Source organism: Tribolium castaneum, chromosome 1, assembly GCF_031307605.1.
Source record: "Tribolium castaneum strain GA2 chromosome 1, icTriCast1.1, whole genome shotgun sequence".
Classification (NCBI taxonomy): domain Eukaryota; kingdom Metazoa; phylum Arthropoda; class Insecta; order Coleoptera; family Tenebrionidae; genus Tribolium; species Tribolium castaneum.
In genome coordinates, this window is record NC_087394.1 from 6,969,001 (window position 1) to 6,986,275 (window position 17,275).

A 17,275-nucleotide genomic window follows, 5' to 3' on the forward strand; every position below is an offset into this window, starting at 1 on the left:
TGCAATTTTTTCAAGTAAATTTGATCGATCCCTGTCTAATCTCCTCGCATAAAAGCTGGTCAAATAAACACAGTTGTATTACAAAAAACTGAGATTTGCCAGATCCTTAATTAAAATTAGACGCACTTGTGAGTAAAAATTCTGTAATTAAATTCGTGTGTTTGTTTCAGCGAGCCAATCAGTCACTAATTCGCATTATTAAATTAACCAAAGATTGGTTTAATTACCGAATATCGTCATGCAATTCATCAAATAATATTTTAATTAGCTAATATTTGATGGGTAATTTGAATGATTACCAACCGATGATCGATTATTCGGTAAATAATTGTCCACTTCACCCAATTCAAGACATGTTGACTATCTGAAATTCGATTAATACACTTCCAATCACCCTGCCTGTAGGGTGTCCAACTTGATTATTCCGCCAGCGATGTTATAAGCCGTGAAAAACACCCTTTAGGCACAAATTACAATGCAAATTTTCTCATGTTTGCATTAAAAAGAAAAGTGCACACTTTTCTTTCAAATCCTTCAAAAAGTGAAGAATCTTCAATCCAACTCTTTCAAATCATTCAACGAAAATACGCAATTTTACGACTTTTGCATTGTGGAATAACAACGTTTCGAGGAATTTTCATCATCGATGTTTTCCGATTTCCCAATACCCAGAACGTTACAATTTGAAACACACTAAATGTTAAACAGATGCAGGAAACAATCGCCCATTTTACATAAATCACGAGTAAAATAAACTTGAGCATAGTTTAAATATTGTAACTTTGTCACTCTCTAAAAATACGCAATTAAATATACAAAGAGTTGTCGGAATAGAGACTTAAAAACAAGTTTCATTTTTAAAACTAGGAACTGAGTTACAAAATATAAATTAACACAAAAAGAATTGCAAAAAAAACTGTAAAGAAAATTGGTTAGTACACAAATAACTCATTCTTTCGAAACTTAAAAATCTCATATTAATATCGTTTCAAAACTGTTTTAAATATTTTATCAATGATTTAGTAACAAAAACAACAGTTTAGCTCATTTTCAACAAAGTTATGGATGATTATTCCAAAAAAAAATTAAACGACAATTAAATTGGAATTACAGAAATTAATTTAAAATTATTGTAATTAATCTGAAATTACTAGGTCACTGTGAATAATTATTAGATTAGTTACTAAAGTTTCGGTCAAATTTTTTGAAATTACTGAAATTTCCGTCGATTTAATTACAATTAGTTGTACACATTTTTGGAATCTAATCAGAATTGCTTGGAACTATTTGGAAGTATTTGCAATACTTATTTAAATATTACCGAAGTTCTTAAGGAAAACACTGGACTTCCTTTCTCGAAAGATGAGTTGGAATTCGCCGTTGGAATCATAAATTGAAATAACAAAAATTAATTTAGAATTACTAAAATTACTAAAATTTCAGTGAATTTTTTTTTAGTTAGAATTAGTTGTACACATTTTGAATTTATTCGGAATAGCTTAGAATTATTTGGAACACTTGTAATAATTAATCTTGAAATTACTATGAATATTATACTGGAATTTCGGTCAATTTTTTCAGAATTACTGAAATTTCTGTATTTTTTTTAATTAGAATTAGTTGTACACATTTTTGAATTTATTAGGAATGGCTTAGAATTATTTAGAATACAGGGATTAACTTGGAATTATTAAAATAAATAGATTTAGATTTGGATTTTTTTAGAACTGGATTTATTTGAATACATTTTTTCAAGTTAATTTAAAAATCATTCAAAATATTCTATTTGTAAAGTTCAACTTTACAGTTTACAGTTTTACTCAAAAAAGGTGTTTTAGAGGTGTGTAAAAAAATTTGACGCACTTGTTATATCGATGCTTCATCTTGTATTATCTTGTAATAACATCAAATTGTCTAAAAGTAAAGCCCAACTGCTTTTGCAATCCATCAACACTTAACTGAATAAAAAAGCGGAAATTTGAAAGGCAATATAAAATAAAGTGTACGACCCTTTTAGAGATATGAAAGATTTAAAAATGCTTTGTATTCATCTTTAAGTACACTAATATAAAACCAGTAAGGAAGTCTCCAATTTTTAAGAATTGACATCTAACTTTTAAATTTTTTTAACAAAACTGTTATGTTACTTTGCTTTGAACCACTAACTAATAATGGTTTTAACGTAAAAGCCCTTTTGATAAGCACTGTTTTCAGCAAAAATCAGAAAAATTTGTCAAAAAATGAGCCAAAATAAACAAAATATTTTAAGAAAACCAAAAAATTTATAAACCTAGGGTTCTTAGGAAAAGTGATCGTCGGTTCAATATTTTTTTTAAATCAAAGGCCTTTTTGCCAAGCTTTGTTTCCTAGAAAAGTCAAGGAAATTTGTCAGATGATTCGCCAAAAAATAATTGCTTTGTAAACAAGCCAGTAAAAAATATTTTGAATAAATCGAAAAATTTATTAAAGCCCCTTCGAGTGATTATTATTTTTGCAATAAAAAGCCCTTTTGTCGAGCATTCTTTTCTGAAAACATGAAGAAAATTTGCAAAATGGTTCTCCAAAAAATAATTCCCTACCCTAAAAAGTTACTCTTGGATCCGATTTTTAAAATCGAAAGATCGTTTTATTACCTTGTTGTCTGCAAAAATCAGGAAAATTTTACAGCTGATTCGCCACAAAATAATTCGTCCAAAAACAAAAGATTTTGAGAACATCAAAAAAATATTTTTTTAAAGCCATAAGAAATAATTGGTTAATTATTTTTTACAATCGAGAGGTCTTTTGATAAACACTGTTTTCAGCAAAAATCAGTAAAACTTTATGAATACCTCACCAAAAAATAATACGTGTTCAAACAAGCCAATTGAGGAAAATAAAAATTTTTAAAGGCCCTAAATAGTGATTGTTGGTTAATTATTTTTTACAGTCAACAGGTCTTTGATAAACTTTGTTTTTTGCAAAAATCCATAAACCTTGACGGCTGACTCACCAAAAAATAATTCGTCTACAAACAAGTCCATGACAAAATATTTTGAGAAAAGCAAAAATTTTTTACGGTCCTAAAAAATAACTCATGGTTAACTATTTTTACAGTCGAAGAATCGTTTGATAAGTTTTAATGTCTCCAAAAATGAGCAAAATTTGAGTGCTGATTTGCCAAAAAATAATTCGTCTATAAACGAGCTAATAACACAATATTTTGAAAAAAATTATTGAAGTCCTAAGAAGTGATTGATTGTTGGTTAATTATTTTTTATAGTCGAGAGGTCTTTTGGTAAACTTTATTTTCAGCAAAAATGAGGAAAATTTTACGAATGATTTGCTAAACAATAATTCGACTACAAACGAGCCAATAACAGAATATTTTGGAAAAACAAAAAAATCTGTTAATGTCCTACGAAGTGTTTAGTAGTTAATTATTTACAATCGAGAGGTCTTTTAATAAACTTTGTTTTCGGTAAAAATCTGTAAAATTTTACGAATGATTCGCCAAACAATAATTCTTCTACAAACGAACCAAATGAAAAAACCAAAATTTTTTTTGACGGTAAAGTGATTGTTGGTTAATTATTTTTTACAGTCGAGAGGTCTTTTGATAAACTTTGTTTTCGGCAAAAATCAAGAAAATTTTACGAATGATTCGCCAAAAAATAAAAGAATAAAAAATACAAACGAACTAACGACAAAATATTATGAGAAAAGCAACAACATTTTTGAAGTCCTAAGAAGTCAATGTTGGTTCACTATTTTTACAGTTAAGAATTCTTTAGATGAGATTTTTTTTATGCAAAAATCAGGAAAAATTAATGACTGGTTGTGAAGCTTAGAAAAGTGAAAACTAATGCAAAATCAAATATTCTGGTTTAAAAAAAATGAAGTAATTAAGTTTTCTTATCACTGAACATGAAGGTGATGTACAGCTATTTAAAGCAAACAATTCATGATTAAATAACTCATTAGGAAAATCTAGGCACCGACATTTGCTAGCAGCTGATTCTGACACCCCGAGTGTTTAGTATTCCACCCTGGACATTATAATCCCGGACGTCCTGATTACCTAAACAGCTCTTAACTAAAGCAGTTACACACCAAAACCTCTAGTTCCATCAAATCAAAGCAGATAACACATTTAACCAAAGACGGGCCAGAATTAAGATTTACAAACATTTTAATACACTTTCTCAAACAATTGTTTCTAATAACAAGTTTTTGTTAAGAAAACAATTGCTGCAAGGGAGGTTCCCATTATCCCTTTTTTGTGCGACTGAAGGAATAACAATAAGCCTGACCCAAAAGACGCCAAAAACCTGCCTTTACCCAAAAACCATAATCCACTGGTCGTTATTATTTCTGCGAAACATACGCCAGAGTTATACGCTATTAAGTTAATTTTACCCAGCAGCTTTCGAATAATATTTGTGCAAATCTTAACAGCATGGTACGTTAAACTGCATGTTTATGTTTCTTATCTTTCTAAAATTATCCAATGATTTAATTAATTAAATTTTTGAGATGTATGGAAATACACCTAGTAAATTAAACTTAATGGTATTTTCACAGAAGAAAGAAACTATATCGCGTTAAAAATAACGCTCAATAAATATTTGGGAAAGCTCTTGAAAACACATGAAATACCTACTTACACCGCTTGAAAAATAGTATCAAAGTGGACGTTGGTCTAACCTTTGGTGCGACCTCATTTATTTCCTCGATAATTATTTTCCAATTAAAACACTTTTTATGCAGCAATTGGCCACAAATGCTCGAAAACGAGTAAATGTTTAAATCCTTGCGTAAATTTTTGAATGACTTGATTAGATGTGGTGATTGATACGTGGTAATAACAAGTGCGCTTTAATTTCCCCCAATCAGATAAGAAATGAATTATTACAACCACCAAATTAATTAAAACATGTGTTCCCTGTGAAATTACCGTAGTCTGCGCTGAAATTCTGGTTAATCCCTTGGTGTGCGCGTTATTGTGTTGCAGGTGGTGTACGTCACTAGTATTTTTTCATCGTTTATGAGCGGCGATTCAAGCGTGAAAAAATTAAGGATAATTCGTCCTAGAATGGATGAGTGTGTTGTGGTCCATCATCCGCGCGAAAAAAGCGAATAAAATGTACAACACTTCACTTTTAAATTGGCATTATGGGAATTTGGAGGCGCCGAAGAAAGACAGAACGGTGGAAACACGAACACGCTAAACTAACGCGCTCCTGCGACTGGTCCTGCGACGGCGGTAACTCTTAGATCAATATTGGCAACAGCTCACATCGTATGCGCCGCCAGGCCTCTCCCGCGCTGCTCACCACCGAAACACCATCGCTACTTCTACCATTTGACAGCTAATATGGGCCAGGGCGATGGTATGTTGCAGGAAAATTAAAAAGAGCGGTTTTGAAACTCAATTTTTAAAGAAAATGCACCGAAAAGCTCGCCTTTGATTGGGTACTAGTATTTTTTCAAAAGTAACCCAGCAAGTTATCATACGGTGGTATGTCGCAGGAAAATTAAAAAACCACCACGTTTTTTATCTCAATTCGAAAGAAAAACCGCCGAAAAGCTCGGCTTAGATTGGGGGGGGGGTTCTACTATAATTATTTCACAATTAACCCAGCAGGTTACCCTGCTCTCAATCAAAGGAACACAAATCATACCAATGGTATGTTCTAAAAAAATTTAAAAAAAATCACTTTTGTAACTTAATTTACAAGAAAAATCACCGAAAAGCTCGTTTTTGGTTACTCCCAGTATTAATTCGCATAAAAAGTCAAAAATGAAAAGCTTTTGCCCTTGATTATTACTACAGTAAGCGCATTTTTGGAATACCAGTTTGTTTTTTGGGAATAAGTAGAAAAGGAAACGGGTTAACTCAACAAAAAAACACGTTAAATTATTGTAAAGTTATTTTTCTATAATATTATAATACAATGTGTTTTTAAATGATTCTCATCTAGTTAACTTTGAAACTGGTTTACATATATAAAACAATGTGTCGCTCTACTTAATTGAATCAATAAATGTCAAATCTGACAGATGTGAAATTAAATTAATTTCACTAAAAAAATTCGTTAAAATGCAACTAAACTATTCGGAAGTAAAATTAACTAGACGCCCTCTGGTGATGACTTTTGAACTCTGTCGAAAACAGTAAAGAAATTTTCGTAATGCCACATTTAACTGACATTTAATGAATTGTTCAACAATTTTGCGTGTATAGTGTTAATTACTTACAATAGAAAGAATTACTTTAAAAGTACGTGGTGGTAAATACTAGCGTTGACTTTGGTTCTGTAGTTTTTCGTGGTATAAAGTGTTTATTGTTGGAACTTGAAAGTGGATAAAAAGTGAAAAATATTTAAATTTTGATTACAAAGTGTTATCAAACAGTTGTCTAATTAAAGATTATAAGTAATGGATCACAGCGAACACAAAGTTTGGCTCAAGAAACCAATAAATTAGTGAAGTGTTATGAATTTTAGGTTAGAATTTTCCACTGAAAAAATCATGAAATGCTGCGGTAAATCTACAAAACTACAATAAAGATTAACAACTGCTGATACATTTAAACGTAAATTATGCCAAAAGGTAGGCTTTTCAATGTCTTTGTAATAATTTTCCAATAAAGAAAGTGAACCAAACAGTCATTCGTTATTCGTGTTTTCCTCGTCATCTCTCATTTGTCAACATAAGTTTCTTGCATCAAAGATAGAATAGTCATTCCGCATAGGCAATGCAATAATTGTGAAGCCCCAAAATTCGTACAACGCTCAAAATATCCGAATAAACATTTTCCCGCCATTTATGGTTACTGTTTTCGACATAGCTCAGTGGCGCCCCCAACGGTAATTTTACTTCCAAATTGAATCAATAAATGTCAAATCTGTCAGATGTGAAATTAAATTAATTTCACTAAAAAAATTCGTCAAAATGCAACTAAACTATTAAACTGTGCAAGAAAATAGTTTTATTATCGGAACTTATTTCCGAATTCGAGACTTAATAAATGGAGAATGGTAGTATTCAGTGTCTAAATGCCTGTTATTAGTTCTATGCGGCATTTTCTGATTTTGCATGAGAAATTCACAGACGACTAGATGAGAATCATTTAAAAACACATTGTACAAAACACAAACTCAAAATTTCCACCAAACTAAAAATCTCCAAAAGCCTGACTTCAACTAGAATAACATTCGCCTTTTTTTCTTTGGTTGTTGCCTACATTTTTTCCTAGAAACTAATAAATCTACAGTTTTAGTCTTCATGTAAGTAATCTATCTAAAGGTAATCATTAATTTAATTATTTTTTTAACAAAATAGCCTACTACTCTAGATATTCCAAATTAGCAACAAGTCATACTTTAGAAATTTTCACAAAAACAAAAGTTTACTTCATAATAATTCCAAATTATCTACAGTATTCTGCACTTCCTCTACTATTTTTTTTTGGTTTTTATCAATGGTGTTTGTCTCACAATTTAAAACAATTCGTTTTTGTAACTCAATTTTTGAGGCTCATTTCTATTAAAAAGATCCCTTTGTTTACTGTTAGATATTACTAATAGAAATTAAAAAAAACTTCACCAATTTTCCAGGTAATTGAGCTTTACCGAAGATATGTCGAAATAATTAAAACAATTCGTTTTTGTAACTCAATTTTTTGAGGGTTATTTCTATCAGAAAATTCCCTTTGATTACTATTATTAATAGGTACTGTGTATAAACAAAAATAACCCAGTAAGTAACCTGACAAAATTACCATGTGTTTAATTAAATTTCTGACCAAGATGACCTGTAAATTTGAATTATCCAGTTAGTTTAAAAATTTAATAATTCATCAGTTCTTAACTGTTAAGGATTTAAGGATAAATAACTTAATAACTCTTAAGGATTTCCACTGTAAAATTCGACTTTATTATTATTATTATTAGTACATTGATAATTAAAAAAATCGTAAAAATAATAACCAGAAAGAGTTACTATGCCTTTAGTCGAATTTTCTGATTTTGAAATTAAGTTTGCAGCATTAAATAATCTAGTCTTCGATAAAAATTCTATATTTGAAAAAAAGAAAACTGCAACAGAAATAAAATACCACGTTTTGAAATTTCTGCATTATTGTTTTCATAATTTGTTATTTAATTTGGTTTTTTTTTGGAAAATGTCACTTAACTGGAGCTAAACTTTATCAAAAATCACCTTATCTCGAGTGTTTTTTTGTTAGATCGACCAATAATTGTTTAATTTTTTTTTCGAAAGTTTTATTTTCAAGAAATTTCGCTTAAACTAACTGGAAGCCCCCCAAATTAGACCTAAATTTTACTTTTTTTAATTACAGACTTATTTATTTTGCAAGATCTTTTAAAATACGCCTAAAAATCATACAAATAATTTGAAACTGACGTTATTTTGTGTCTGTTTTTGCTGCGTTTGTGGACAGACAAACATTTTACAAATAAGTTTCGGTAAAAACTAATCAAAAATTCACATTTGATCAAAAATGATGTTTTGTCGTTTTCGAATGTTTAAACATGCTTTTTTCCCAAAACATACCTAAAAATCATAAAAATAAGTCGAAATTGACGTTATTTTATTACCTTTCACTAGAATTTTTTTAATTATTTTTGCCTTTTTCGTGGCCAAGCTTAGTCAAAAATTGTGTTATCTGGTATCAAAAGAAAGTTTTTTCGAACAATTTCACTTAAATTGGATGAAAAATCTTTAAAGTGATTTGAAATTAAATAAAACATTTCCAAAATGCAACAAAAATAAACTAAAATTAATATCATTTTGCACTCAATTTAGCTCGTTTGTAATCGTGAGCGAACAAAAATCTAACGGAAAAAGTATTAAATAAAGTCGCAATTTTCATAATTTTTGTCTTTTTCAAACCAAGTATTTTTTAGAGCCAGAAACACAATTATCTAGTAAAGTTTTATCAAAACCATGCCGAAAAGTCACCAAACTGTACCGACAATTGTGTTATTTATCCCTTTGTTGAATACTTAATCCAGCTTTTCAGATAAAAGTTACTCAATTTAGTTCGTTTTGTAATTGAAATTTCTTCAAAACAATGCTGAAAAGTGAAAAATCACAAAACCTCGTGGAAAACTGGTGTTACTTTTTAACTTTCTTACAGCACTTTAGCACTTTTTACAGCCAGAAGAACAATTATTTTGCAAAATTTCTTTTTTACATTTTCGAATATTTAAGTACGTTTTTGAGGTAAAAACCAAGTTTTTAAGTGTCGCTAAAATCAGGTGCTAAAACAATTGTTTCACTCGATGTAGTTCGTTTTTTGAGTAAAATTTCGTCAAACCTTAAGTGTAAAGCTACAAGATCTCGTTAAAAAGAATATTATGCTTTTATATTTTTTGAGCATTTAACACGTTTCACAGCAAGGCGCACTGTTATATTTTGAAATTTCGTTAAAATAACAAATAAAAAACTTACCAAAAAAAAAATGCGAATTGAAAAAAATAATAAAACAGTCAATTTTATTGTGAAAACCATCTTTTCATCGCAAAAATCTAACCACTAAATCGTAATTTATTGCCAGTTTTCAAATCCCAAGCTGGTTATCATCTCAGTCTAAACCGATGAAAATAAATTTATCACTGATTTAATCGTCGAGCAATAAACCCGATCATATTTAACTCATACACCACCACAAAATTCAATTGTAACATCAAATCTTCAGCTCCGTTTTTCACAAACTGTTTCATTTCAAATGGCAAAGAATTTTTTATCTGACATATTTGCTCGACTGCACTTCCACTTTCGTCTGCAAAACCTTTCCCTTCGTTAGATTCATTTAAAAAAATCTTTCATCACCTGGCTCACAACTAATCCTACGAAACAAGTTGTAACACTCAAAATGTTTGCTCACTGGAGACGCAACTCAAACAGATAAAACTGAACCCACTTTAATGAAGTTATAATTTTGAATTTGAATTTTTATGGGAGGGATAACGGGCTTATTCAGCTCACTTCAATCACTTACCGATAAGACCGACATCTGTTTCCCTTCAAACATCTTTCAGGTTCATTTTAACGGTGGATTTAAAATTCGTCCACAAAAAAAGGTTTTCAATATTATTCCCAAAACCTGACCCCATTGTACCATCCGTGTATTTTGTAATATCGTAGATTCAATAAGATTGCATCTTTTCAATATACTTTCTCCTAGACCGATCAAGGATGTCAGATGTTTTCGATTCCTATTGAATCATTGCTGTGGCACGTTTTTAGCGATCGGATATTACCTATTTGCCGCACAATGAGACAAATAAATCACCATTTTTGATGGAAATTCTTAAGAGAGAATGTTGCAACTGAAGGTCTCACAATACGTCCGAAACTTTATTGAAAAAAGTTGTAATTAATTGCTTTCGGACATTAAAAATATTTATCTTTGTTACGGATGAAAAATTGGTGTTTGTCAGTGTTGTAATATACAGGCTGTTACGACTAAACCCCATTAGAAGTATTGAATGTGCTCAGTTCGAGCTTAAACCAGGTTTAACTATAAACTAAGTTTAAGCGAGTGTTGCTCAGTTACGAAATATCGACAAAGAAAAAACTTTGAATTAAGCATTGGCCTATCGCTAAACATTTTTAATATTAACGTTATTAATATACATATCAATATAATTTCATTAAAATCGTTCATAGATGAATAAAAAAAACCGAAGTAGCAATTTTAAGCGCAAAGAAAAAAATTGACAATTTTGTTCAAAATTATAAATTAACACCGGATTGTAAAAAATTGTAAGATTTAATGTAACAGCAGACACCTGTACATTACGAAAAAATGCGACAATAAAAAAAATCATAAAATATGCATACCAACAATGTTGGAAAAAAACAGACTACTACTTACTTTCACACATGTAGAAAAAAATTGCTTTTAATGATAATTAGTGATAAAGAACTAATAAATTACCGAATTTGATTGTGAATTTGCTGATGATGCACAGAAAAAGATTTTTTAAATAAGTTTCAGTTCAGTTTGTATTAAACTGAACTGAAACAAAATGTAAGTTATTATATTTAAAAAAAAACTAAAAAAAGTATAATGATAATAACTTACTTATTCTCATTTCAGTATATTAAACATTAATTTTTTAATTGCTGCAGCAAAATCCGACAGTCAGGGGAAGAATGATGGTAGAGTTATTGATACAATGTAAATATTATGTGTGTTTAATTATAGGGTTAAATTATTTATATAAAATTGTTATGCTTCAAAAGTGAGGACGGTCAAGACTTCAAATGCACAAAAGCAACAAATAAACAGTGCAAATCAGTTTTTTGCTGTATTTTGAAAGAAAAGCCAAAAAACGATAAATTGCACTTCATCAGAAGAAAGCATAATTTGAAAAAGCCGCACATGAAAGAGTTCCAAAAAATAAGAAAAAGCCATTTTAGTAATTAATAATTATATTGAGATACATTTTTAACCTTAAGATTCTTATTATAACGATACTATTCCTACAATGTACCAAAATATTGATAAATGATGATATTATTCCATCTTAACCTAACTTTTCAACGCCAAGCAACCTCATATCTGAAGTGCGCAAGCGTACAGTACAACCAACCGCATAAATGACAAGTTCATCGCGGCTTAACTGAACTTTCCTCTGAGCAACTAAGGTTTAAACTTACTTTAAATTTAAACCGAGTTTACGTAAGCAAAAGCTTAAGCTCGAACTGAGCAACCGGGCCTGTAAAGATATTTATTTGTAAGTTGGTACTCAGTCATAATCCGTTGAGTTCTGCTCAATGAAAATATTTTCAAGATGGTGGCACATCCGGTTATACCGGAAGTCACAATCAGCTTTCTTATTTTAAATAGAAATCTATGTTTTTCACAGCGTTTTTGGATTAGTTGAGTTATTTCAAGAAAGTTTTTAACCTAAGTTTCACCGTTTTCGAAATATTTAAGAATTTTTGAAAATTTTTGGATTTGTATCTGTCACTTAAAAAATCGGTAACTCTCTAAGTTTTAGAGATTTCACAATCAGATTTGGAGAATTAAAAAAGAAAGCCTATATCTGTTCTCCAGTGTGTTCAGAATTGAAAAAGAAGTTAATAAACCCAAAAATTTTATAGTTAAGTTTAGACAACTTCAAGTACCCATAACTAAATTTTTTCCCAATTTTTATTTTACCAGATGAAGGAAAATTTTTTTCTGTTATGTTGGTTTTTTTGACATTGTAGAAAATTTCTTACTAACCACAGCTATTTTTGCATAGTTTGTCATAAAAAAATTCTGATTAAATAAACGACAAACTCTGTTCAAATTTGTGTTGTCCGTCTTGTGAAAACAAAATAAATTCATTGAATTTTGGTTTAAAAAACTTTTATTTCTCACATTTTTTTCTCGTTTCCATGGCAACCTATGAGAAAAGGCCTACAGTTAATAAATTTCTCAATCCCAACAAAAAGTTATTGTAACTTGAAAACTTTTAAACATAAGTATAGGGAATGCTAATACACATAGATGCCGAATGAAATTCTCTACGATTTAATGAAATAAAACTTTTGGCATTTCATTTGAAAAAAATGAGTTATGGGTGCTTAAAGTTCTGAAAACTTAACTTTAAACATTTGAGATTAGTTATTCTTTTTTAGAAATTTGAAAACACCAAAGAAAAGATCGGGGCTTTCTCTTTCAAATGAGCTGAAAAATATTTTCAAATTTTTGAAATGGCAGAGTTATCGATTATGGAACTGGAAGGTGCAAATTCAAAAAAAAAAATTAAAAAGCCTAAATATTTCGTAAACGGCTAAATTTTCTTATAGGGGAAGCTTATGAACACTACCTTAAAATAACTCAAGTAATCTAAAAACGCATTAAAAAATATAGCTTTCCATTTGAAATAAGAAAGTTGTTAGCGACTTCCGGTATAACCGGGAGTGTCACCATCTTGAAAATATTTTCATTGAGCAGGACCTAAGAGATTATGGTTGTACACAAATTTTTAGTTATTATAACTACCAATAATTATGATGTGTGGCTGAGACGGAACACCCTGTATTTTTTAAATATGATCTATGTGCATTACAAGGATAGCCGACCGTATTACCTTTTTAAAACTGACATTTTCACTGTTGAGTGCCGACCCCAATTCCCCAGCCTGTTGCAGTCTTCTGCAACACATTATTGTAGGTGTATTGATTAAAATTCTGGTGTTGAGCTGGCTTTCCCATTTGAATTTTACACACTTCAAATTTAAAAAGCAATTGAGCGACTTTCCAGCATGATTTATGAGGAAAGTTGGCTCTAAATCATAATTTAGACGTAAAATTGAACCCTTAAGTAACCAATTTTGAATATGCAAAACAGTTCACACCGGGTTTGTCTAAGCTAGCTATTATTTTATTACACCTTGATTCCATAACAGTAATTGAATTGGCTTAGTTAACTACGGAGAAACTTTTAATTAAAGGAACATGTTTTTTTTTATAAATTTTAACATCAGGTTTTTTCCAACTTTTGATGTGGATCGGTATATCAAAGTTAGGTTTGAACTAGGAAGAAAAATAATAACGAAGTCTACTTTGTCATAATGTGGTTAAAGTTGGGAGAGTTGTTCCGAGTGAGCAACTCCCAGTGTACCAGACCTAAAATAGAGTTACAACATGCATTATAGTAGAGAGAAAAATACAAGTTATAACTATTACACCGAAATTTACTTATCAGTTAGTGTTTAAAGAAGGGGTTAAACAATTGGATGAAAAGAGATTTAGCATTTGGTTGTTAAAATTACCGATAATTTATTTATTTATTTTTGGATAAAACAACCGATAGTTGCAAAAGCTCTCGATCAATAAATACTACATGGAAATTTCATTTCATTTACAACAATGAGTTTTGTGCACATGAAACAAATACGCGTACTTTTTTTTTCAAAATTGCGCACTATCTGTTAAATATTTAACTCGTTAACATTTTTTTTGCATAATGTCAAATAAATAAATAAAAATTGCTGTTTCAGTGGATGCCTTCGTCCCAACAATTATGTTATTCCGATGTTATAAAAATTAAAAAAGAACTATTCACTCAATAATTTACTACGAACATCAAATGGTAAATTTATTATTGTATTATTCTCCTTCTGTCAACAGTTAAGAACACCGAATAATCTAAAAAAATTCTTACGTCCTTTGGAGGCACTTTTTTCGTTATACAATTAATTTTTTTTCATGTTTTATAAACAGACAGGGTTTTTTAATTTTAAATTTAATTTAGTGGGTGGAAAAAATGAGATAAATGCCAGGTTGTACGTTTTAAATGTTATTTCAAGAGCTTTCTGACGAGCTTTGAAGCGGATTTTTAAGACAGATTAGTAGCTTGAAAGCACTGAATTCAGAAATGAAAATGAGTTATTAATTTTTTATTTTTCCGAAAAAAAGTTGTTTTTGTTTATTTTTGCAGAATTGTACTTTCTTCTATTAATTTACTTAACAACCTGAGCTTCAATTTTTTTCTTTTATTTTATTTTTTCAGTTCGATTGTAATTGCTATGTCCCTTGTTTTGTTCTACCTACAGGGTGAAAATACGGTCTTTGCTAATAAATACTCTAAATGCTAAATAAATGCTCTATTTATGTGATTTTTTCAGAATTTTCATAGAATTCCGTACAATAAAATATTTAACCGCGGATTTAACCTTAATACTATATTAACTAACTCTACATTTAATTTAAATGAGACATTAAAACGTTCGTTAACTTATTTCATTTCATAAAAAAATTGTGTCGCCATTAACTAAAGAACCATTTGTTGTGTTGGTGACACTTCATGTTTCCGATGTTCCGTAAACTAAGACCAACGTCTGATAATCCTTTAGGGATTTTACAGAAAAAAGCGGTGTTAACAGAAGAAGAAAAAAAAAAGAAATATAAAAAATATAAAAAATTAAGCTTCTGGAATTGTGAACATAAATAAAAAACAAGTGTTAAAGAATAATAATCATTAGGTTGATAACTGTTAATTTTGTAACCTAGAGTGTTCTGTAATTACTAATTAGTTGCAATTGCGTTTTTTTCAAAAAATCTTCGTTTTCTAAGCATCCTCTTACAGTTGAAAGAAATATTACACTTATCTAAAACTGTTTAAATTTTTAAAAAGCACATTCGTAATTGTAACAACAATTTTAAACATCTATGTCTTTTCCTTCATTATACAATAAACTCTTTTTAAATACTTTTCGAATAATACGACAAAAAGGAAAAATCAACAACCATTGGTTGCATATTTCCGTAAGCCTGAAACCTCAATATTCCTTCTCTACAATAATTAAATATATTAGAAATTTGTCACTACCTTTTTATTGCAGGCTTCAGAAATTTGGAAGTATTTATTTTTATCATCATCATCTTCACTCAAGATGACAAATTGCTACGTTCAATTACGTTTTGTAGGTTTATGTTGATTTACCAATTTTTGGTGGAGGCGCCATTGTGACATATGGTGGAGGCGCCATTGTGACAATACATATAAATTAGCTGAAGAATTATATATTTACGTTAATTATGGCATTAATTCTTAAATAAATAATAAAAGTGGTTAAGAATAAAATTTTGAGTTAAAGCATGAATTTTAAGTATATTTTATTATTTTTGGGGGTTAGTGGCCATTAGAATACATAAGAAATATTTATTATAAAAAATAAGACAATCCGGAAAAACTTCACATTCACAGAGAAAAAAATTAAGTATGTACATACCTAAGAAAATAGCTGAATTGTGCATTTACTCGTATTATTAGTTTTTGTGACCTCTACAGGAAGAACTTTTACATTGCTTATACGGGAGCTTCTAGATAATTATATCAAAAAACATTGTTAATAAAATTTTTATTTTGTTTCATGTACTTTATAGTTGGATTTTATGTATAATTTTGACGTGTGTAATAAATGTTATACCTAATATAACATCATTTCTGTTCCTAAACCTCAAAAAAATTGTTATTATTTTTATTTACATTTTAACTGTCCAACAAAATTTAACTTTTCCTCCTCCTTTAGCTAATAAAAGATATTTTTCGACTTCTGAATGTGAATTTGAAAACCGTTCTAATTTTTATTGAAGAAAAGACATTTCTTCACATTTTAAGTTCTGAAAGTCGCATTTTTTTCACTTTTGTTTATTTATTTCTACTTTTTTCACTTTTTATTTAAAAAAAAGACATTAATTTAAAACCTGTTTGTTACTATATTTTTCTTATAATCACTTTTTCAAATACCAAACTACGAAAATTTGATTTGGATACAGATCAGGATGTGAAGATTTTGAACAAAACATCAATTTTATTATTAATCAATTTTATTTCTGCATTTCTTAGGATAAAAAAAATCAAAAGAAACCAACTAATTTTGATCTTTTCTGCAAACTAGAAAGTGACAATAGAAATACTCAAAACTCGAATATGAGTACAAAAAAACATTTTCAGAAACCCATGTTCTCAAAATCATCACAAAGGAAAATTTTGATGTTGAACTAATTACTGCATACATTTGCTCGTAATTTACGATTTTAATTAAGTTTGAATAAAAGGAACTTCACACAGTGTAGGTAATACAAGTATCACATCATAAGCTGTCGGGCAAGTTCCTTGCGTTTCCAACTCCCAACAATATAAACATGGTAGGTAATACATTAGAATCCATCAACAGCTCTCTAACAAAGTCAACTCTATCAGATGTGATGAACTGCAACACAATAGAACCGCCACATTCACTACACTTTACAGAAGGCTGATCACCTGTCCAGTGCTTTTATGCAAACTTGTTCATCCGTACGTTATGATGATAGGAGGAATTCGATCGATTCTAGCAAAAGTTGCTACGAATATAAAATTTTTACAAAACAATTTCATGGTTCAACCGACCACAATCCAACATAATCCTTTTATTTTAAACCAACCTCGACGGGAAATACACCACGAAATTCATTCGACTAAACTTTAAAAGTGTAAAACTGAAACCAAATGTTTTATTGGGAAATCCATTTCGGAGTAAATATTGGAATAAAATGGAGTTAACGACTGAGGGGCGAGTTCTACAGGCTGTTCCGTCTAAACCCCACATTAGAACTGTTAGAAATATTGGGAGCTCTAATAATCATAGTCATCTGAACACTTGCATACAACCATAATCCCTTAGGTCCTGATCTTTAAAAATATTTTCAACATGGTGGCACTTCCGGTTATACCGGAAGTCGGTATCAACTTTCTAATTTTAAATAGAAATCTGTT

General features: G+C 29.7%; 2 protein-coding genes across 4 annotated transcripts in view; both read right to left on the reverse strand.

The window, feature by feature from the left end:
* Nca (Neurocalcin) overlaps window positions 1–17,275 on the reverse strand; it is a 73,163-nt gene that overhangs the window by 46,262 nt on the left and 9,626 nt on the right. The window lies entirely within an intron of this gene.
* Window positions 1–17,275, reverse strand: part of LOC657920 (uncharacterized protein) — a 59,710-nt gene that overhangs the window by 33,038 nt on the left and 9,397 nt on the right. Inside the window, exon 1 of one of the 2 annotated variants that reach the window (XM_964346.4) lies at window positions 4,937–5,287. The exons of the other annotated variant lie outside the window; for it this stretch is intronic. The gene's annotated coding sequence lies outside the window, so the exon portion shown is untranslated. Of the gene's footprint in view, window positions 1–4,936; window positions 5,288–17,275 lie in introns of those variants that run through there. 2 annotated transcript variants of the gene reach the window in all.